Source organism: Nannobrachium achirus, assembly GCF_963921795.1.
Source record: "Nannobrachium achirus genome assembly, chromosome: 13".
Lineage (NCBI taxonomy): Eukaryota > Metazoa > Chordata > Actinopteri > Myctophiformes > Myctophidae > Nannobrachium > Nannobrachium achirus.
This window is the reverse complement of record NC_137833.1, coordinates 36569239-36591644: the sequence shown is the minus strand read 5'-3', so window position 1 is coordinate 36591644 and position 22406 is coordinate 36569239. Positions and strand designations below refer to the sequence as shown.

The 22406-nt window shown below is 42.2% G+C and overlaps 1 protein-coding gene across 1 annotated transcript in view; it reads right to left on the bottom strand.

Annotated features, from left to right (window-relative positions):
* Positions 1-22406, bottom strand: part of grid1a (glutamate receptor, ionotropic, delta 1a) — a gene marked incomplete at both ends in the record, with an annotated part of 460593 nt that overhangs the window by 120159 nt on the left and 318028 nt on the right. The gene's annotated exons all lie outside the window — the stretch shown is intronic.

Here is a 22406-nt window from a genome sequence, read left to right as displayed (position 1 = left end):
ACTTTTTGATTATTCATACGAAACTATAATAATTATGCTTTGTTAGTCGGCATGGCTCAGGGGTAGAGTTGCTGTCTTAGAACACGCAGGGTACCCGAAGGGTTCCCAGTTCGATCCTGGGCTCCCCCAGTGTCAGTGTCAAATAGTCCTTAAGACTCTGAACCCCTAGTTGCCATCGGTGTATGAATCTGTGTGAAAGGGTGAATGTAATGCACAATCTCTGTAAAGCGCCTTGGATAAAGGCGCTATATAAATGCACCACTTACCATTTATTTAGTAAAAAATAGATGATCTATAAACTCACAAATAGTCGCATGGCATGGCAACGTGTTGTGAGTTTGTAAATCTGCTATTTAAAAAAGGTTTGACAATTAACTGTGTGTGTGTGTGTGTGTGTGTGTGTGTGTGTGTGTGTGTGTGTGTGTGTGTGTGTGTGTGTGTGTGTGTGCGTGCGTGCGTGCGTGCGTGCGTGCGTGCGTGCGTGCGTGCGTGCGTGCGTGCGTGCGTGCGTGCGTGTGCGCGCGTGTGTGTGTGTGTAGTAGCTAGAGCATAAAATACACCTTTCATGGTTGTAGGATCGAACCGTACTCTGGGTCGTCATCAGCAAGGGCAGCGGTCCCTAACGCCAAATCAATGATGATACGCACGCACGCATACACAATGCTAATTCAAACCCGATTAAGGGTCTGCTGGATTTATCTGTAATCCAAATGTTATAGGAATAGATTATATTGAAAGAATCACTAGACTGCACTGGTAATTCCTTGCATACTGAATGAAGAGTAATCCTCGGTGGAGAGTGAAATCTGTATCTAAACTATGCACCTCCCCGCTCCCTTCCATATTTGCATTTACAGTGAATCCTTCTAGTGAATCTCATGGGTTCTTCTCATGTTGCATAACCGAAACCAGGTTCAAATCTGGGGTACTAGAAGAGGAAAGTTACATCCATCCATCCATCCATCCATCCATCCATCCATCCATCCATCCATTCATTCATTCATTCATTCATTCATTCATTCATTCGTTCATTCGTTCATTATTTGTGTATTTGACAGGGACAATGAACAATAAATATAAATAAGAAATATAAGAGATAAGCGACAGTCAGGTCGCATACATAAACTTTAGAAGGCAATCGTAGGCAATCAGGAGGGAATATGGGAAATGGGACAGATCCATGTTGATGACGTGACTTTAGAGATACTGTGTACCGCTTTGTGTATTTTTAGGCCAAGAGCTGTAGGAGCAGTGTCCAAAAATGTGTTTTGCAAAAATTGGCCTGATGGTGGCACTATAAGAGGGGCATGTGAGAAATGAGGGATGGAGGTTGTGATTTGCCATTTAAGGAGTGTGTGTGCAAAGTTTGGCATCAATAGGGCCAACGGTGGCAGAGATAAGAGTAGGGCCAAAAGTGTGAAGTGACGTAACAGATAGACGGACTGACTGACGGACTGACAGCCGGTGGAGCTTTTCATTTGCAACCTGACAGTCACAATAATTTAGTTACAAGCTCATTTTAATTTACCTGTCAATGGCAAATAGTTTTCTGTAGACACTGACTGCTCGAACAGCTCATACTGATGTGACCAAAATGTGAAATGCAAGCTACCAACAGCTAATAAAGATCTCGATTCCCTATCCACACTTAAAACTTCCCTAAAAAACATGGCTGTCCTCAAAGTACATTTGGACTTTTCTATCCCCTAGCAGCTTGCCTCTATATATAGAGTCAAACAACGCACTCCCTCAGCGAGAGAGCCGAGGGAGTGTAAGCTGCCGATGTAATCACGGATTATGTTCGCTGACAGGACATAATTAAGATTGGACTTTTAGAGACTTTTGATATAAACATAAATACACAAAAATAGAATTTCTTCAAATGTTTTAGCATCTATTGTTAATATATCCCCATTATGACCACGTATATCCATATTTTCATTTCAGCTGGTCTATAAGTGGTTATTATAGCCGTGCATATTCAGATATGCACACAAGTAGGCTGACTTTCGAACGTGGGTGTTATAGAGTTGTCAATGAAACAACATCAAAGGAACATTTGAATATGCATGCACGCAACATGCTGAATGCAGGCATGTAATTTGTAAAAGAGGAAGTAACTGGGGGAAAGGGCATAATAGTAGTTTGTATTAATATTGTTTCCACTTGGGCTGTTATTTAATTCAATATTTCCTCCACAGCTCGCACAGTGCAATACGTCGTGCATTGGGTGCATGATGTGTTTTCCAAACGGCTGCCTTTGCAATTACCCCTTAAAAATGCTTACAGTATTCGGAGTCTGCCACTTGGGAACCGTGCAATAATCTAGAGCCCACAGCAACAACCTCAGGAACACTCAGAACTTTTGACAACAATATCTAAAAGTTTTGGTGTAATTGCATTTGGTATTATGCAGGAGAAAGATGAGTTGACAGGGTTATTATAAATTGCCCTTAAAAGAACTATATCTTTTGGATATATGTATCCAATTTTACCAAAACAAATTACATGTACATCTTATTGAGTCATTGAGGAGCAAAATGCCAAACACTGTAGAGCACAACAGTTCCAACCTTACTGTAAGTCAAATGGCTCTGCAACAAATACCGTAATTATGAATCATCCACAATACAAAGACACTAAACATTGTGTTCATACAACTAACTTGCAGATTGTGCTTACTATACGTCCAATAAATCAATGAGGCAACAAAGGGTCTGTGAGATCTCGTCTGCCATAGCTTTAATTTCCTCATGGACAGGATTTGAGGTCACAGATAAATGAGACAGACTTGACTGGACGCTTTTTACGAGGTTAACCATTTAGCTTCCCTTGAGGTGCATCCAGCCAAAAGGTATAAAGATTGCTCGGGGGAGTTTACTGTTTCAATAAAGCTAAGCATGTCTGAAAATCACAAACATCCATCAAAGTTTATCACTCTCTGTCAAGCCCTGGATCGATTTTTGAGGTTTCTCTCAGAAAAAAACCTTGACATACTATAGATTCATGGGATGTGGGTTTTTACCCTGTGCACCTGACTGTATTAAACCTTTTCTTTACCTAGTGCAGAGTCACAAACGACCGGGTGACATTTATCTCTATCGATGAGTGAGTGCACATGCATGGGTTTACGGTGCTAGTGTTTATGTTGGAGGCTAAATGTACCATATTCTTAAGCTGGCATGAAAATTAGGTTGAAAAGTGTCTGTTGAGGCAAAGAAGGCCGAAGCTGCGATACCATTTATCTTACAGCCAACATTGACTGTCACTGTCACCATCACTATTGCAGTGATCTTCCTCATCATTATCGTTATTTATCCTCTTCATCACCTCCACAGCTATCATCATTATCTGCATCTCCATCATCATCATCATCATTGTCATCAGGATTACAATGGCAAAGTTATTTTCACTCCAGTCCAAAGGCCATTTCCCAGGTTTGACTATCCCCTGACAATGACTAATGCTAGGGAATAAGCCACCACCTCACATACAGTACAGTGTGCCACCCTTTTTAGTTCTGTGTTATTACTCATGAAAAGGCAAATTATTTATGAAAAGCTATTTAACTTCAGTAGATGATTCATATGACTGCAAGTAATAACAATCCATCACGTAAAGAGCTCGCCAACTGCCCTGGTTTCAATTTTAATATCACAGTTTGGGTATACAGCCATTTCTCTTGATTACCACTGTGAAATATGCACCTGGTGGAGGTGGTTTCATTTTGATATTTTTGGAGTGAACTACTTTGTGAAAAAAAAAGTGCTGTGCTGTTTGTTGCCACCTGCTGTGTGCAAAAAGCGAACTCATCCTAAACATTTCACATCTATTGCCATGAAACTCCCACAAGCTGCCTGCAGGTACAATTACTTGATTATAGACAGTCTACTCTCCACTTATGCATAAACGAGCAAAGAGGGGTACAGTATCTATTATGTACAGTCCGTTTACTCATACAGCAGACACATATTGTTCTTACTCAACACACTGCATTCCATGCTTGGTAATGTTGGTTTATTAAAGGAAAATGGCCATTAAGTTACAGCATTGTGTAAATTTGTTTTGTGTCAAGGCTGAGAGGAATAACAGACACAAGGACTAATGGAAATAAAAGTTCTGCACTAATGTGTTTGGATGAATTAGATGGACCATTCCTCGTGCAGGTAGTCATAGAGGGTGTCATGGCAACTACGGTAATGTTTAGCTTTTTTTCTTCTTTTGTTTTTGTTTCGTTTTTTTGGGAGTGAGGGGAATTTTTATGATATGACAGTGTGAGTTTAACGATACAGGAATCCAAGGGCAGAGGCAGAGCCAGAGGGGAGAGAGATGATAGATATGGATTCCGACCCAGGTCCCCGCTCTTACTAGGAGCATATGATATGAGTTGTGTTGGGAAATACAGTATGCTCTGAGAGCACTGCAGTGCACCTGGGATTCTCTCTGGTCATTCGGAAATTCTGACCACTGTGCTCTGGGAGAGCTCAGATGGCACACTGACCACTCTCAGAGAGAAAAGCTGGGTTGCCAGAGCAACTGAACAATGGCAGAGAAGTCATCAAATACTGCGATGGTTGCGGCTTGTTTGAAAAAGCAACCAAAAGTAAAGCAACCTTTTGTGGACTGTGGTCGAACTGGACACTTGCCAATACTCTGCACCTTAATCTCATGTACAGTACAATGCCCGGATACTCTTCTTGCAGTGATGTCATATACATAATGATTGGATGGATATGCTTTGTGTAAATATGTAGATATTTGTCTCTTTATTGATAACTTGTTTCATTTCCTTGAAATCAAAGCAGATTCTCAGAGCTTATTTACAAAAACACCCATGCTCTGTGTTCTAACTGGCAGAGCCTACCTGGTGGATACAAAGTACGATAACCTATGCACACGGGACAGAGAAAGCTGATGGATGATTTGCCAAGAGAATGACGCAGAGAAAAAAGACAGAAGAAAATAAAAAAATCAGGAAGTGGGAGGGAGATAGAGAGAGAAGTACATGGTGAAAAAAGTATAAAGTACAATAAGAAACAAGACAAAAAAGGATGAGGTTATGGTGGTAAAAAGGAGAAGGGCAGAAAGATAAAGTGGCCGCACAGAGAGAGAGACATGAAACCATTAGGACGAGGAAAGCACACAGAGAAGAAGAGAAAGGGAGAGGAGGAGAGAGAGAGAAAGAGAGACAGAAGGGGTGAGGGAGACAGAGGGCATAGGAGGATGAGATGTAGGACAATGATAGATCGCTAGCTGGCAGGCTCAATTTGTCATGGTGTTATTGTGAGGAAAATGGAATTGAAGAGCAACAGAGAGGGTCACTGGGAGAGGGTAGGGGGCGAGGGGTGGGAGCGCTAAGCCAGCAGGGAGCAATACCAATGGACGCTAAGGGAGATAAACTCCTCACACCTCTTCACCTCTGGCCCCATCCTAGTGATCAGGGAAACGCATGCCCCCTGCCAACTAAATCCCACTAACCAATGCCCTATATCCCATTATGTGTAGCCTATTCATTACTGCAGCTGGGATGTTATTTGATTGATATCTCTTTTCTACGCCAACGTTATGGATGGATTTATTTTACCGCAACTAGATGAATGATAAGCTCCAGACATTATGGATGGATGGATTTGGCTATGCATGTGTAACCAGTGAGTTCAAGCTGCACCATAATATGAGGATGTATAGTACATACATGCATTAAATATCCTTGGATTACAAATGGAGATGAATGAATCTCATTGTACAAAGTGGAATGTCGAGCGGAAACCCTTTACGTCCAAAACCATTACTTTTCAGGAACTGAAAAAAGCATGTGTTTCGATGGATCCAATGCAGCCATTCTTAATTACAAGCTCTTATCGACAATATCACAACTGACAATATCAGAGCTAATTCATAACACCCCAGTAATCCTTCTCTTTTGGGAGTGCCCAGTGCCACTGGCCTACTGGGTCCAGGCGCATACCACATAGGCATTGCGACATGGACATTGATGCCGGATGACTTTTGCCGTGTGTCACTCCCCGTCTCTCCCCCCATTTCCTGTCAGTCTACAGTCCTATCCAATAAAGGAATAAAAGCCCAAAAACTAATCTTAAAAAAAAAAAAAAAAAAAAAAAGAATCATTGAAGAAGTCATTGAGATATATTACTCATATTGTGAATCATTATCAATGCGTACCGTGTTGTTTTTTTCATTTCCTGAGACCTGCTGAACAACGACCCCCAGAAAATGAAGACTCTCTCCTTCTTCTGAATCCGAATGACGCCACTTGAGCTCAAAGCATTTTGGGATTTCATTAGCATTCCAGACCTGCTCAATAGAATCTTCTGGGTGGTTGCAAGGGAGTTTTGCTGTTGCTTAAAAAAAAAGGAAAAAGGGATCAGGCTAAAAAGTGCTTTTTAGAGCTGTTTAATTATACCTGGCCTGACTCATTAGTGCTAAGGGAGGGGGTGTAAAAGCCTGGCATTGATGGATCAGGGGAAAGCACAGGGGTTGAGCCCGGTGAATGTGTGAGTGTGTGCACGGATGTATGTGTGTGTTCGTGTGTATACAGTCAGTGTTTATGCCATTGCATGTTGTGCCTGATTTAGTTTGTCTGTGTGCGTGTATGTGTGTGTGCGCGCGTGCGTGCGTGCGTGCGTGCATGTGTATATGTGGAGCGCTATTTGTGCCAGCGCTGTGCTCCTTGCACCGACACGGTGCTCTCTGTGTCGGGGTAATGAGTCATGCTGGGATAAACACTTCCAGGTCACAGCCAGGCCCTTTCCTTCTCAGGAGGGCAGGAAGTCAAGGTGCCAAGACGCAGGTCTGATGCATGCTGTAATGTGACAGTAATGTGCAGGCAAAAACAGACGGGGGCAAAATAAGCAGCTGAATGCATTGTGCGAGTTTTAAGGAACATGTGAGGCGCTCGATTTATCTTTAGCTGTTCCGCTGTCTGGTGAGATAAATCACGCACACACACACTTGTCAGGTGGTTTGTCCATGTCTGAAAAAGCCAGTCCAAGGAAAGATGGAGAGAGATGCGTTTTGGGACTTGCTTTAGCATTTTTTGTGAGATGGATTTGCCATGTGTTTGTTTCCTGCTGCTTTGAGGATTCATAACAGACATCTGTGATATGGGATGTATTGTGCAAAAAAGCAAAGACTGTGCCTTAGGATAAGCAGGATATGATCCAGACCCGCAGCTTTCTACACTACGATGAGCAAACACTACGATCTGCAAACGCAAACTGTGGCATGACCTCTCTCCATCAGTCAGGACTACAGAGCTACTCCCATCCTCGGCTGCAGTCCGACAAACACTTCTAACCTCTTCACACTATTACCTTACATCCTCTACAGATTTTAAGTCCCCACTGCCAAATGTCAAATGCACATATGGAGTCAAAATGCTATAGCCCCCAACAAATGCACATACAGTATGGAGATCTACTGTACATGCAAATATGTCATGTCAAAATATGCACATATATGGAGATCAACATGCAATTATGTCCCGTCAAATGCACATATAGATCAACATGCCATACGCAACAAAAGATAAATGCACATACTTTACAGTATTAGGAGATTTGATTTTCAACATCCTTTGATATGCCCATATACTGTAAGGGCATATCAATCGATGTAGGTGTGGGGGCCACTCATAAGTACTCATAATGCAATCATAACACATTATAAAGCCTTTTATAATGACTTATAAGGTCACATATAATACTTGCAAGAGAGTAACTTGGGTATGTGAGGACGCCACATTGTTCTGTCTCTCACGTAAGGCTGCAGTATATTTTTGGTGCATCAATTGAGAATGACACACGTTCAAGCACCACAAGACACAAGCTGACACAGTTCTCAAGAACTCATTTCTCCAGATAGCTTTCTACCTGTGACTCACTGACTTTGACAAAAGCCTCTTTTTTTATTGAGTAGGCGTTAACTGTCAAAAGGCATCTATTGCTTTCAATTCAGGATGATGTGGTTGAAGTGCTTGTAAGGCTATGCGTGTGTGCCTGTGGAAAAATATGTGTGTATTATTGTATACTTGTGACTTGTGAATTGTGACAGTTTTTTTTTACACATTATGTACAGGTATATTCTTCTTTTATTGTGCCTTTCTCTTTTTGACTGTACACAACAGTACTTTAGTTTTTAATTTTTTTTTCATACTTCTCTGTAACTTTGTTAAACTGCTGTGCTGCCTCGGGATAATAAAGGTATCTATCTATCTATCTATCTATTGTATACTGTACAGTTAAGGGCTTTGCACACAGACGCGTTTCTTTGCACAGAAAAAACAGACAATTTCTTTTTTTTAATGAAAACAATGATTCTCTATGACCTCATGCACACCGGCTCCGAATTTGCCATGCGGCAGGTGGCTGTGCGTTTTTTTCCCGATCTAACCCAGTTCGATTTGTGCGTCTTGTCGCATGCGGTAAAAACTCATTGACTCCTTTTTGGATCCGCAGTGTGGATTCCGCACAGCCTTGCACACCAAATCCAATGCGTTTTAATCATGCAGCAAACGGAAAGAAACGCAACGGTCCTGTGTGCAAAGCCCTTTATGAGTGTGTTGAGGGTTGGGGTTGTGGCCCCTGTGCAGGTTGTCATGTCAATGGCACTGTACAGTATTTCCTTAGCCAGACATTGCCACTGTATGCCTCTGAAGCACCCATAATAGAACGTCAGATTGAGACACCTTTAAATCACAGTCCACGGGGTGCTTGTGACAGTCAGGCGGAAGAGTCCTTGGCATCAAAACGCCATTCATAGCAAGGGCAGATGTGTTTATTACATCTCACGCTGAAGTGTCAGTAGGACCCATTTTTAATCAACAATTCATGGGTTGAAACTCTTGACAAGATAATCTGCTTTAAACGGTAGCATGCCGTCTTCCCAGCCTGCTAAATGTCAATCTGATACAGTGCATACAAACAACATTCTATGCACACCTGTACAGTATGGTACACCCACGGATTTCCTTACAGGCCACTATAATGCTGATTTCTTTTGGAGAGAGATGGCTAAATCCAATGTTTCTAGACCAGACAAAGCTTTATTTGGTCATTTGAAAAGTGAGAGGATTTAGGAAGTGTTTACTGAAGAAGATATAACCAGCGAGCCAAGCTGCATAACTTTAGTTCATGGTGGTGAAAAAAAGAACAGGCTTAAAGAAGTCTTTACTATTGACTGTGCTGAATAGTGAAGACCTTGACTTTGAGGCAAACAAACATCCACAGTATAGCCTTATACAATCTCACAAATAGCCAATCGGATTGAGGTAGTGTGAATTGGGTATAAATCTACTTCTTTTTTATGTTAATTTTTTCTCTTTCCTATTTGACACCTTAAAGCAATCTGCCGAATACTGGAGCCATGAAGAGGATACGTTTCGTAACACAACGCATGCAGAGACCCTCCACCAGTGGTGTAAAGTAACTACCTGTAAGTAGATTTACTTAAGTACTGTACTTAAAGGAGGACTTTGCCACTTTTCAACCCATCTTCATATAATAGGTCCTCACTAATGTTCATAATAAAATAGCACAATTTTTTTCTACTCGTTCAAGTCTCTTAGGAGAGCTGTGGGAAGTTCAGAAATCCATCGTCTTCCCTCCCCACCAAAAATAAATAAATCAATATTTTTGAAAAAAATATTTCGATTATTATTATCGCGAGAACAATGGCTTCCACTTTAACATTGCAACTTCTCAGGAGTAGAAAGCCTGCATTTTCTATTAGCTTGGATTCCCAATCGATGATGTCACAAGAAGATGGGTTTCTGACCTGCCCACAACCCTCCAATGAGGAAAAAAAAAAAGAAAAAAAAAGAAAAGCTATTTTTTAGTGAGGACCTATTATATGAAGATAGGTTGAAAAGTGGTGAAGTACTCCTTTAAGTACACTTTTGAGGTATTTGTACTTTACTTGAGTGTTTCCAATTTCCAATACTTTTACTTCTACTCCTCTACATCTCGGATTCAATTATTGTACTTTTACTCCACTACATTTTAATTATTGTTACAAAACACACAGTATCACTTCAACTAATATATAGTTTTCGGCCATTTGAAAATAGACGATCTACAAGCTCACAATGTGTTGCGATGCAACGCATTGTGAGCTTGTAGATCTCTATTTTCAAAGATTTGTATACATTTGAAAACTTGGGAAATGTTGCATAAAATGGGACATTCTGCTTAATGAGTACTTTCTACTTTTGTACTTTAAGTACATTTTGATACCAGTACTTTTGTACTTTTACTTTAGTACATTTTGAATTCGGCACTTTTACTTGTAATGGAGTACTTCTACATTGCAGTATTGATAATTTACCGTAAAATATGAGAGTACTTTTTCCACCACTGCCCTCCACCCATATTATTTACACAGTAAAATCCTCCGTGTTTTTGTATTTATTGTCTGTGTGGTTGTATGTTACCAAAAATGTAAAACCTTGAATAAAAATAATATATATATTAAAAAAATCCTCAATGTTCATTTAACCCAGATAGTACAAATGTAACCAAATCAACACAATAAGAGTTACATGCATTTTCTACACTCCCCTAAGTTAAATTAACACAACTGATGTTATTTCCCTGTGAGGGTTGCTGTGGCGTCTTGCTGTGGCTCCCTTTATTGCTTAAAAAAAGGGGGGGGGGGGGAAGATATATTCTTGATTTATTTGCACTGTCTTTGGTCACTTTTTTCTGGCCTTGCACTATTGGGTTGTGTTGGTTGTACTGTGTACTATAATTGCTGTGTTGATATGGCGGTGTGATACTTGTGTTGCATTGACAATAGCATTGACTGTTATGTGCACTTTTTTGTTTGGCACTGTCAGTTAAGTTGTGCTTTGAGTATAGTTTGTGTGACGTGTCACTTATGTGTGTTGAACATTTTGAGGTATTCTTCTTTTCTTTTTTTGCAATAGCTTTTCGACACTTTATGTTTATATTCTTCTTTTTTGTGCTTGCTCTTGGACTGTACACTACAGTACTCTTTTTATTTTTCTTACTTCTTTGTAACTTGTAACCTTAATGCTGTGCTGCCTCTGGGCAACTGAATTTCCCCCGTGGGATAATAAAGGTATCTATCTATCTGTCTATCTATAGAGTACAGTGAATCGCCAGAAATTGAAAAGCAAGAAATTGAAAAGCACTGGCCAAGATTTATCACGGGTGCATTAGGAAACTACAATGGCATGGTCTAGTAATGCACTACAGCCAACCTGGCTAGTCAAGGTCACCTGGACCCGATGTACTGCCTCAGTGTCTGAAATCGGAAGGACCAGCAGGGGAGCTTCTGACAATCATCTGTTTTAAAATGCTATTTCATTTCCTGTGCTAAACTTGAAGCAGAAAAACCTGTTTTTGAGCGGTGGTCACACCACTCCTCTACGGAGCTGTGTGTGTATCCGTGTATCCATATATGCGTGTTTGTATGTAGCCTGCAATACCTCTGATGACCACACACACGTTAAGGGAGGGGCGCTGTTGTTCAGGCCAGGCACACTCACACTCACATGCACGCACACACACACACACGCACGTAAACTATTCTCTCTCAGTCAGGGGCTGGGGTCAAACCCCTCAGAAGAATAATCACTTTCATGTTAATTTATTTCATTCTGAAATTGCAGATAACTCCTTGAGATGCAGCATCTCGTTTTCGAGGGTGTCCTCAAATAGGCCAAATGAGTTGAAGTTAAATACTGTAGAATGTGAAGAGCAGCGAGCAAGCAGCTTTTTACCAAACCAGTTGTAAAGAGGCTCCATATTTTGGCATTTTACGGCATAAGTACATTCTGCAGTTACATTTGGAAGTGGGTATTGATTTTACAAGTTTAATGGTGAAGAAGAGGCAACAATCCAATCTGAAAAGTCTGCTTGCATCCATCTTTTGTCATAATGGGTTGACCAATCGATCTGAAATTGCACATGGGCATTGTACACTGGCAAAGCAGATTTGTCCATTTTCCCAAATTTAAGCTGCTTATTAGCATTGTTGGCCAGTCTGTGGCCATACAGGGAGCAGCTAGAGCTTGCATGGGGGACATGGACAGAGCAAACAGAGAAGACAAATGACATGAATAGCCTACTGAAATAAACATGATTTATTTGGATTCCATATGAGAGTGTGTTAAAGAACCACGTGATATAGAAACACGTTTTTCAGACTGTTAGGATTTAGAAGACATTTATAGAATGGAACTCATGTCTCAGTGGATTCATAGAAATACAACATTAATCAGATGAGATAATGCACAAAGTGAGTGTTGCTCTTGGATTTCAAAGTGAGTGTTGCTCTTGGATTTCAAACACCAATGCACAATAAGTCACCTAACAGTTAGGAGTTTCACCAGGAGGATGTACTGTAAGCTGTAGGAGATGCTAATTAGGTTCAGTAACACAGATCACTCTCCTGCACTCGGCTTTCAATTCTCAAACAAAGCCAATTGTGTTCGTTGGAGCACCCATCCTGGCACCAGAATTCTAACCCCAGTCTCTCTCTACGGCGGTGGCCAGGAACTTTACTCTTGTGCCGCCCAGACGCCCCCTCATTTCACTCTTATGAGTATAATGGCGAGGAATCCATGCCAAACGTCGGAAGGAAGTTGCCATCTGCATTCTCAAGTCAAATGTGTTGCAACCTGCGTGGGCTTTGCAATTGTAGAGCGTTTAAATTAAAACACTGTTTTACAACGTGCATTATTTTGCATGCCTCAAAAGCTTAAGGCGATCCCGACTCCCGAGTTGCCTCCACATGATCTGCAGCTATGGCTCTTCCGGGCCTCGCGTGCCGCAGTATAGTCTCTTAAAACAGAGTGGCCGGCCCTTTCTACCATTTACAAACACTCCCTCCCGAGCACTTTGTGTCCCTCAAGTACTGGACTTTTAATTCAATCTCTTAGTGTTCTCCTCTTCAGCGGCTTCGTTCATCCTTTTCCACAGATGTCTCTTGTTGTTTCAGTTCTACTTCATGGAGTAGAGGGGAGACTTCCTCGTCTAGTTGTTACATTTTCCCTTGGGTTGACTATCTCTCTCGTCTGTCTCTCTCCTTCTCACTTGTCTTTTGCTCCCTTGCTGTTACCCCTTGTTTCCTTCCCTCTGTCGCCACCTCTTATATTGTCACTGTTGGTCAGAAACCTCGCATCTCCAAGTTTCAAAAGTGTACGTTCTTTTCGCAAAGTAAAGCCCGTCTTCATCACACAAGACTGGCGCACAAGACTAGTGAAAATAACCGATCTACAAGCACACAACGCCTCGTGGTGCGAGGCATTGTGTGCTTGTAGATCGTCTATTTTCGCCATTTTAAATAGTTTTTAAAATGATAAATAAAAAACAAACGATTTTGGACATACAAGGTTTCTACCCGACAACAACGATATACTCTTTTTAATCTTTCTTTTTTCCCCCCCAGTTTTTCTTTCCACCCTCCTTCCACCGTGATCACCCACTCACAGCTCCCCGCATGTCTTCGGTACGCTCATATTCTCTGGAAGCTGGCAGCAGTTCCTGTCATTCTCCTAGCTTGGCATGGCAGACAAACGGGGAGGCACTGCTCACCCAGCCACTGGTCTCTATCCATCAGCTGGCCCGTGGTGCTGACATTACCAACTGACACCCCTCAATCTGTTTCCACCGACAACAAAACTATGAGCTGCCCACTGCCCCTGAGGCATGCGGAGGAGTTAGAGCAGGCATTTATGAGGAAACTACATTCTCTGCTTAGTGTGAGATATCATTACATTCTTCTCAAGGTAATTCATTGCACCTGTAATAAATCATTGTTGAACCACAACGGAGGAACATGGAAAAGGGGCCTGTCCTTTTCCAATGTCGCTTAGAAGCCTCAATAATGGTAATATTTAATAAACCGATCTTCCCGAAATACTGTATAAAGTGCCAATTAAAGAGTAAAGGGAATCTGTAACACCAAAATGTCTGAAACAAATTTCCATACACGATAATGGAGAAAAGAAAACGCGTTCTGACCTAAACGAAAGGAATACAAAATTGTGTAAATTCCCATAAAATCTGAAAATACTACCCCTTCATTCATTTTAGTGAAAATGAATGACTACCGCATTTTCCGGACTATAAGGCGCACTTAAAAGCCTTTCATTTTCTCAAAAAACTACAGTGCACCTTATAGTCCAGTGCGCCTTATATATGGATCATTCAATGACATTGACATTCCCTTTAGCACAGCTCCATCTGTTGGATGCATAACGCAAAGGTAGCGTCTATTATGTGCACCTTATAGTCCGGTGCGCCTTATATATGAAAACAGTTCGAAAATAGACCATTCATTGACAGTGCGCCATTCATAGTCCGGTGCGCCTTATAGTCCGGAAAATACGGTAGTTCCCAAAGCCAGATGCTTGAGAGCCAAAGCTGTAATTTGAGTGTCGTCAGGATCTACAGCCTGGAGCTGCTCCATTGACAATTAATTGAAGAGTGACTTTGGAAACCCATAAACTGTTCCAAGTCTTTACACCCAAATGGGCATGATTTTACTGCATGAGTGAATCAGGGAATGCTTACTAATATAATCTATCCAAGGACACGGAAATAACATGACATTGCCCGTGTTCTCCTTTCAGAGGCGTGTGTGACTCATGTAAAGGTGGAAGAAGCACGCAGCAGCTGGCGTGTGTTGAATGAGGAAGCACTGAGCTGACACTAGGAGTTGGTACGTCAACGTCCTCTCATGGCCAAGAGTGGAAATGGAAGAGTCCTGACCAGAGGAATATTAACATCGGTCGAATACAAGTAATGGACGACCCACAACCACACAGGTGCTTATTAAAGGAATTGAAAGCATGGCGTGGAAGCAAATAACCATCTGACAACTCGAGCTGTCAGTAACCTGCGCATTTAGTTACAAAATATGATAAATAATAACGAGGCTTGCAAAGGTTCAGGCTATTGAACTGGGATGCAACATGTTTGCTGGTTAGGGAAAAGCTGCTGAATAGAATAGACAAGAAAATATAGATTACCCCAAACTAACCCCAAATAATCGACTACAATACAATAAAAGCTGACAAATCAAAGAAACATCCAGAGCAGATAATACAACATACTATTTGAGTCATTTGACTGGAATAGTCCAAGAGTGTTGATAATAATATATCATGCTGACCGTATTGATGTACAGTGGCCTATGACAACCCTCCCTCTCATATGATGCTGCTCCATTGGCTTCACACAGCTTTCTCTCTTAGGGTGCTACGGTATCATTGTAAATAGATTTAGCCATGTCTCATTCCAGTGAACAAGATGACTGTCCCCATCAATCCTGCTAATTAACCGAATTTCTTTACATTTCCATTACCGTGATGAAAACGGATTGGCTGTGGGTGATGAATATTTGCTCCAGCATTTGCTGTGGCCCTTTAGTCACCATGGCAACTTTCTGGGCTTTTTTCTTTTCTTTTTTCTGCCCGGGGCTGCAAGTATTCATGGGTACTTCATCCTCCAGAGCATCATCATCACTCTCCATTTAGATATTAGCACATTTACATTTTCTCCCACACTATCTCTACTGGGGAGTGCTGGGCAGGGCCTGTGACGATGGTTACCGTGATATTAATGAACCTCTGAAGGATTAACGAATCCTCTGTACTTTTAATACATTACCATATTCGCGGCAGGTACATCAAGAATGCTTGGACATTTTTTTTCCAGAGTTTTGAGGGAAGATATAGCCTACGGCAAGATTAAAATCAATCTCATGAGAAGGTGTGTGTGTGTGTGTGTGTGTGTGTGTGTGTGTGTGTGTGTGTGTGTGTGTGTGTGTGTGTGTGTGTGTGTGTGTGTGTGTGTGTGTGTGTGTGTGTTGCATGTGAAAGTGTGTTTGGTGTGCGAACTTACAGTGTGAGTGGGCGTGCGTGAGTGTGTCGATGCGCGCGCGTGTGCGTGTGTGCGCAGTAGTATTCACAAGGGTACAGGATCAAAGTAGCATGTCATTAATAATACGTGATTCAATACCTTTGTCCATGAGTGCTTCGGCTTCAAAATAATTGTGAGACACAAACCAAGTACTGAATGAAACACAGAAGTTTTGCCTTGCTGCTAATTAACTTCCACTAGTCCTGTTCTTGGTTATCAGTCAAACTATTCCAAGGTTTTAATTGTCTCTAGAAAGCGTGGCGAGGAGCTGCACAGATGATCTCGGGGTAAACCTTCATTTTACTTGAATTGTTTTTCAAGATTTGAAGTGTCCAAAACGTGTTTACTCAGGAGGGTGGCTGGCATCTCCCTTAAGGATAAGGTGAGAAACTCAGCCATCCGTGAAGGACTCAGAGTCGAGTCGCTGCTCCTTTGTTTAGGAAGTCTAGTAATCTGGTAAAGATGCCTCCTGGTCACCTCCCCAGGGAGATTTTCCAGGCATGTCCATCTGGGAGGAGGCCACGAGGCAGACCAAGGACCAGGTGGAGGGATTATATCTCCACACTGGCCTGGGAATGCCTCGAGATCCCCCAGTCAGAGCTGGATAATTTGGCCAGGCAAAGAGAAGTCTGGAGCCTGGGGAACTGCTACCGCCGTGACGAAGCGGTTGACGATAGATAGATGAATGGTTGGTTGGTTGGAGACTACACATACTGCTGTGTCAAAGTAATATGCCCTCCTTTCTTCAAGTAATATTAAACCAAAAATGAAAATGAAAACATAGACATACTCCATTTGAACTCTGTCGAAAAGACATTTCAAGAAATCACCAAAATTGACTTCTTAGTTCCATCCATCTATTGTGTCGTAAGGCTCATCTGCTTCAATATAGCTGGTGAGGATGGAAGATTTACACTCACTGTTCTGCAGAAATGTCCCTTCTCAAATAGAGTACACTGTAAAATTACGAGAGTTCATTTCATTCAGAGAGTGTACAGATGGAACCAAATTGACTCTTACTCATTCACCTATTTTAACCTTATCTCATTTCATTCCATTTTGTTCACGCTCAGAGTTACAAATGGAAATGGTCCATTTGGTTACAGGTCAAAATCACACCAGGTAAAATAAACAGATTGTTCTAGTGTAGGCCTATGTCATAGAAGTTTCTGCAGTGTATCCTGCACACATAACGATAGACGTTTAATCTTAGTCCTCATCCCTAGCTGAAAGATGCATAAAACATTAATCAACTCATATTATACCAGAAAATTGATATTCCATATTTTTAGACCATGTAAGACATCCATGCATGTGTACTTTGACCGGCGAAACGTCACACTCAATTATCCCCACTTGTGCCTCTTATCTGAACCCAGATGAGAAAGCCTGCCCACATATTTTTGCTTCATATCATATCTGGACGTGGATTCTTCTGCAATTTATTCAGCATACCAAGCAATGACCCTCCCTGAACATACGCTGTTGTTAAATACACTGCCTTGGTCACATTAAAGGAGCACTTCACCCATTTTCAAACTCATCTTTATAATAGTTATATCTAGTTGGTCCTCACTAATGCTCATTATGAGATTCCCCCATTTCTGCCTTCTGGACATTTCAGAAACCTGCCTACCAATCACATCATTGATGGAGATGCCAAGCTAAACTGCAGCCTTTCTTATCTTACAGCCCACCTCTGAGACACAGAGCGAGTAGACATACCGTCTTTTTAATGAACATCGGAGGGGACCGATATGAATACAATGTTGAAAACGGGTGAGGCAAGCCATAATACAGTACGTGAACATTTGCCGTTAATAGGCAAACATGGCAAAAATAGCAGATCTACAAGCTCACAACGCGTCATGTGTTGTGACCTACGAGCTCTTCTATTTTCCGAGATTTAGTGTGGAGGGACAAAACTAGGAGACCAAAATATAGACCCAATGGAGACCGTAGTTGCGAACGTCAGGTCGCAAGTTACTATGAAAACCTCCAACGGCTGTCTGTCCCTCCATCTGTCCGTCACGTCACGTCACACTTTTGGCCCTACTCTTATTTCCGGCACCGTTGCCCCTATCCTAGCCTGGTTCAGACCCTGAATCGCTAGCCACACCCCTTTAAAATGTTGTTTTGGCGATTCAGGGAGTCTGGTGTTGCTCTCACTGAAGAGGTTTTCCTCGTTTGGAAATCCGTACGGCGAATCAGCGTTGTGAATCAGCGTCTTGTGATCAGCGTGGGTGGGGATTTCCCAGAACTCATGTGCAATTCGCCGCCGCCGGACGGGACCGCACACATCGCGTCGCGGTAAAATGCGGTAATTTGCGGTAACATGAGATCGTATCGATCTCGCTATGAAGCATCAGTAGCAGACATGTTATGTTGTGTTTGATTACTAATTCGTTGTGCTCCTATTCCTGCTGTTTCTTTGGTTAGCAAGTAGCACTAGCAAGCAACAGGCTAGCCACTAGCCAACCACACATAACAACACTACGTCATCTGCTTTGCTACTGTTGTGTTGGTCAGACGGTGAACCAATCGCAGAAGACTGCCTCTTTGGCAACGCCCATCCCAGAAATTGCCTTAGATGAAAGCAGTTTCAGACTGAATAATGGAGTGAAACGAAATGTCAATTCAGGCTGAGTGTCAGGCTACCTATCCATGCCAAACTTTGCACACAAACTCCTTGGCTGGCAAACCACAGCCTCCGCCCCTGATTTCTCACATGCCCCACCATGATGCGCCACCATGATGTTGCTTTTTGCAGACAACATTAATGGACACTGCTCCTACAGATGTTGCCTAAAAATCACACACCGCGGACTTAAGCTAGATTCACGCCGGATTAACATTACCTGAGAACCCCAGGTAAAGTGTAAAGATCACTGAGGTCCTCTGTTTTTTTAAATCCTGTGCGAATGAGCCATGTCTAGCTGTAATATTCACGGATGACACACACACACACACACACACACACACCAAACGCTCTGAAAGTAGCCTATATAATCAATGCCAAATTGGGAATTATTTTGTAAAAAGGCTATGAACATGAACTGTAGGCAGGGGTGTTGTGGGGGCGTGGGACATGCAGGTCTCCATTTCGAAGCCCTGTGGATTTATTAGCTGGAGGCTTGGAGCGTCGCGTGCATGCGCTCCCGAGTGATCGCCGATTAGGCCTATAATAACCTCTTTAATATGTCTGTCCCATCTTCTGTCTGTCTGTCTGTCTGTCTCTCCCCTCCTCACTTTCTCTCTCTCCTCTCTCTCTGTGTGTGTGTGCGCGGTGGCACATGCTTAAAAGAACAGATCTGCAAGCTAATATCCGACAGTGTTGATAGCTTGTAAATCTGTTCTTTTTGCGCATGTAACAACCTTGTTGCGCACTGACTGTGGTCAGTGGTCACGGTGACCCAGGCTGTCTGCCTCTACGCAGCGGCAGCATCATTCATTACTCTTAAAAGTTGCTAAAGTTTGCGTGAGTACTTTGATGGCAAAGTGTTGTGATAGAGAAATCACATGCAATAAAGACTTGTGAATGTGAATGACTCCTTACCTCCGAGTAGGCTACTACTGCCCCTGCCTCTGTCATTTAATAATTAATCCAGAGAATGCAATAATACCATAAATTATGGTTTAATGTAAAAGGTGTCTCCACATCAAACGCTTTCCAACTCCTGGCAGACTGGCAGTCGGTGGCATTTAGTGGCAAACTTGTCGGGCGATGGAAGATTGCATTCAGACGAGACGCACATGAGCCTTCCGGATGGTGTTTTTTACTGGTGTTTCAGTTCGAGTGTGGGGAAAGGGTGCGTTCGGAAATGCGCACCGGACTGCGCGGGCGTTTATCGTGGGCTTGCCCAGGCCTTACGGCCTGGGCATAAATATAACGATTGCATTCACCACGGCTTCGTAACTCGCGCGGCCCTGGCCCGCTCTTCGCGGCCACTCGCGCCTGCGGCGCTCGGGGGCGAAGAGCAGGACCAAGGTCCGCTGGCCTTCGCGCCGCTTGCAATGTCGTGGACAATAAAACGAGCGCACCCTTTCATACACTCTGACTGAATCACCAGTAAAAAACACTCTCTCATGAGCCTTCAGTGCTAAAATGGGGTGTTGCCAGGTTTGCACATTATAAGTGACTTTGGTCTAATTTTCCTGTAAAGTCTATAGTAGCGTGTTGCTTTTGTTTGGGATTGTTTCTGAAGTGTAGTTGCTTATTTGGCCTTGCTTTCAACATTCTTCAAGAAAATAGCTAATGTAATAGAGCTCAAGTGGTGAAACTGTTGGACTTGTTTTCATAGATCTGGTCGCTTGTTTCACTCACAGAGTTTGGCAACTTTGACACAGCTTCTCTTGTCAAAACAGCACAGCAGCACTATATTACTATTTTCCTTTGGACTCGATTGGTAGGCTATAGGAACTGAGAGTTGAGAATATGGTATATACGGTAGTTAATGTAGCCTATCTATAATATAAATATAACTCGGAGCAGAGCCCATCAGCCCAGAGTCTTTTCACTGGCATGATTTAATTGATTATTTGAGAAAGATTACAATAGTATACACATTACAGCTTGTAGATATGCTGTTATAAATAATATGCAACTCGTCTTCATCCTATGATCTGGGAGAAGGATGTGGTGCCTGTTGTTCTAGCTTCTATAGGAGTCTCCACCGCCTCATTGATCATTTGTTTAATTGGCTTGTTCACCGGCACATTGACTCTCGATCGGAATTCTGAATTGTTTATTTCAATCAGACTGAATAAATACTTTAATATTATACAAATACTGTTAATATAAATGCTAAAACTGAGAGAGTGTACACATGAATGGTCATGTCTGTTTTGAGGACAATGGTATAATGTCTGTGATTTCAAGTAAAACACAGACATGGCTTATCCCGTCCGAATCTGCCATAATAATCACAGGGGAGATGCGGTAAAGATTACTTTACCCCACATCCAGGTAATGTTAATCCCGTGGGAATGGGGCTTTACAGGCCCATTTGTGTATAGGTCTACATGCGACCTGACGGTCGCTTATCTCCCAATTAGGGAGTCTTACTGATCATGAAATGCAGTATAGGTTTTAAGTTGTTAAGCAGATTTGTAAAGCTATGTACATTGAATCCCTACAATTAATAGTTTGTTTTTCACAAACTGGTAATACTCTGCTTACAGCAAACAGTGTTGTGAAACCACTTTGTTGCTCACAGCAAATCCCTTCTGTCCGGGACAGTTACAGCTATGATGGTTTAGTTTAGCTATTATTCACCGTGTTCGGGGGCGGGGGTGGGAAGTATTGCAAATGCTACATGAATGCGCCTGCCTACAGTACGTGCAAAAATAGACAATATCAATACATTTCAAATCATAAAAACAATATTTAGGCCTGCACAACAAATAAACAGAAAACATATTTCACTGTTGCAAGTGTCTCTGCTGTGAAACAATAAAAATGGCAACACATAGTGATGAGGCTATGGTTTTCTTTGTTTGTTAAAACAGACCAGCCAAACCTGCCAAATCCCATGACAATTATGAACGTGCTCACAGCCTCAAACACCAGAAAACGTGTGTTGAGTGTGCGTTGAGTGTACAGCAGCAACAGTGGGTTTATTAGACACACATTATTGTAAATTGATAGCCTGGCAAACCAGCCTCATACTGTGCATTCACTCATTCGTTCCTTCCCACAATATGAGTCTGGGCTTTGGGCAGCTTGAAAAGTGGGCGGGAGTACTTGCCTTGACAGAAAGAGTCCTCTAACCAATCAGCGTAGCAAAACATCTGACGTCACCACGGTGCAGTCAGTCGGAAGAATGGAAAACATCTTTTCGGCCGATGAGCTCCGCTAGCGCATACTTCTGTTCCTTTTTAATTGTTGTAATTGATTCCAACTCTGAAATAACTTCACTTATTGCTTGTTTTATCGTTTCAGCGTTAACTGTTACACTTGTTGCATCGAGTGCAGCCGTTGTTGTTTTGAAAAATGCCACAGCATGTATTCTACGTCACCATCTACAGGGAAAGCTTTTCACTTGTTGTGCGGACAGCAGTTGAAACGCAGTCACTGATTGACCCCGATCGTTTTCTGATTTCTCATACTCGGTGCCTGTAAGCCAAAGTCTAGACCTGATACTGGGGAAGGAATGAATGAGTGAGCGCAGTATCAGGACTTTGCTACATGTGATGTACTATTCAGCTATTATTTCATTCAGGAACATAAATATAAACTAGAAAAAAAAAAAAAAAAAAAAACAAGACAAGCTCCCCGTAGCTCCCATATGCTTTGCACCCTGGGTGTAAGGAATAAGAGGAATCATTGTGGGCTAAAATGGAGGCTGGGATGCACTAACGCTCAAGCTCCCAGACACCAACAACTACAGTAATTAAAGTACGGTGCAGAACATAAGATAAGCTACATGAACATGCAAACATTTCACATGGGGCCGGAACAGGCCGTTTCTTCGTGTTTCATCACTCTTTATCAGG